We start from the raw sequence: 2,527 nt of genomic DNA, 5'->3' as shown, positions 1-2,527 counted from the left end.
TCCTAGTGCTTGAATGCTACACAGGGCCTGAATTGACAAGAAAAGCAGAGGGATTTATAATTACTCATCACAGAATGCTGGGACATCAGTAACACCTGTGCTTTCCTGACTAAGATTATAACCCAGTTTTTATAAACTAACTAACTTTGAGGTGTAGTGCTTGAAGAGTCAATGCAAAGACAACATACAAATTAGTGTACTGAGACATTTTATTAAGCAAAGAGTACATTTTTCTGAACAGAGAACAGGTAGCAAAGTCTAAATACTTTAGTGTTATCATTTTAATTTTGTTCACAAGAAGCCACGGTGCAAGTCATTTCCAATTAGTATTAGAATTAACTTGCACTATATCTAAACAAAACTTAAAATATAGTTTTTCCAGGTTGGTGAAGGTGTTTGCTGCTGTTGTGGGCTGGAGCTCGTCAGTGTTTCCAGCTTGCTACAACCCATTTCTTTAGAGAAGCTTGACCAACAGCTGTCATCTTGGTTCTATTACATCGGTTAATACCTTGAATGAATCTGAACTCCGTAGTTTAACAACATACCAACGCCCCCCACCCCCCCCCATGAGTGTCTCATCGAGAGCGTAAAACATGAAACTTACAGTAGCCCTACCTTGTAACCAAAATCCGAATGAAAAACTGAACTCAGATATGTTCAAGGCCGTGTGCGGTCAGAGTGAACGTTCCTGTGAAGGATCTGTGAAAGTGGCTATGTTGGAATTCAGCAGTGAATACGCTCGAGCTTCATTCTGGCACATAAAGTGTGACGCCAAAAGCACAGAACAGACAGAACCTATAAAACAAAGTGGACAGACTGCAGCGTCAGAATGTGAACAACATGCCAGCAAAAGGCACCGTGTGCAAAAACAGACAGGAGGAGAGAAGCCACATAGCATGTAGCCTCATAAATATCATCTACACCAACACAAACTGCTCCTCTTCAAACAAATACAGATTCAGCATCGTAAGCAAACTCTTAGATTTGTAATTTCTTATCCAGTGTTAAGGCACATACTATTGCTTAGAAAATACAGAAATATATATGATCTTTGGTAAATGATACACTTTCCAAAAATGTACTGCAATGACACAAGATATACAACAATCATAAAATAAAAGGTGCTGCTGCTTTAAATGCTTAACAACTGAACAAGCATCTTTCCAATGTTCTATACTTTTACTAGTTAGTTTGTGCATGATGAGAAAGTACATCATGACTCCCTTCAAAAGTGTGAAAGGAAATAAAACTTCCCATCCTTTTCATACTGTATGTGAAGCCACCAGCAACAATACTCAATGGCAATTCTAAAATAATGCTTTCAAAGTGCAAATTTAAATCTTAAAGCCGCATCTTTTGCATTTGGGAAAGAGCTCCTTTCACCATTGAGCTTCTGGTTTACAGCTGAGCACCAGCAGAACTAATTAGACTGGGTTGAGATAAACTCAGCACATGAAATAAACTGTTTAAGGACCTTCAAGTAAATTTGTTTATGAAATGTGATGGTAGCTTGTTGTCAACCTACTGCACAGTGCTTAAAGAACAGTTTGATATCTTGGGGAAATACGCTCATTTGCTTTCCTAATGAGAGTTAGAGGACACTCATGTCTGTATGCTAAATATGAAGCTACAGATCGGAGACAGTTAACCTAGCTTAGCATAAAGACTGAAAACATGGGAAACCGCTATCTTGCCTCTGTCCAAAGGTAAATCTGCCTGTCAGCACTTCTAAAATTCCCTAATTAACATGCTATATAGCAGTTTTCACTGGGTTCCTTGCAACCCCACAGTAACAAGACTCCAGTTTTTACCAGGATTAAACAAACAAGATATAAAATGTTAAACAGTGAGCTTTATAGTAGTCTGCTGGTAGGAAGGTTGTGTTGGCTTTGGACACAGCTAGCTAGGCTAGTTTATGCTAAGCTATCTGCTAAATCAGCTTCATTTATTGATATCACTCTAAAGTTAATGTGAAGCTAAAGCCAGACAACAGTTAGCTTAGCATAAGGACTAGAAGCAGAGAGAACCAGCTAGCCTAGCTGTCCAAGGGCATTCACACACTGGCACTAAAGCTCACCAATTAACAGGCAATATCTTGTTTTTTTTATCCATACAAAAACTGAAACATTTGGTGTTTTTAAAGAAGTTATATTCTGGACTACTTCGTGGTCGGGAGCAGTGACCTCCTGCAGTTTCCACTGGTTGCTTGGCAACCTTACTCAAGTTTATGTACGGATTAAACAAACGAGATGTAAAATCTCAATTAATGGGCTGTAGAGGTGTTGATAGGTGGACAGAGCAAGGCTAGCAGTTTCCCCCTGTTTCCAGTCTTTATGCTAAGCTACGCTAACTGTCCCCTGGCTGCAGCTTCATATTTAACAGACACACATGCGAGTGATATCAATCTTCTAATGTCTTGGTAAGAAAGCAAATGTAATTTCAAAATGTCAAACTATTCTTTTAATGTGAAACTGGCTGGCACTGTTAAACAGATCCAATGAGTCAATGGACACACACACACACACAC

Source organism: Morone saxatilis, unplaced genomic scaffold, assembly GCF_004916995.1.
Source record: "Morone saxatilis isolate NCDOM2014 unplaced genomic scaffold, NCSU_SB_2.0 Contig12, whole genome shotgun sequence".
In the NCBI taxonomy this organism is placed as follows: Eukaryota; Metazoa; Chordata; class Actinopteri; family Moronidae; genus Morone; species Morone saxatilis.
This window is presented reverse-complemented; position numbering follows the sequence as displayed.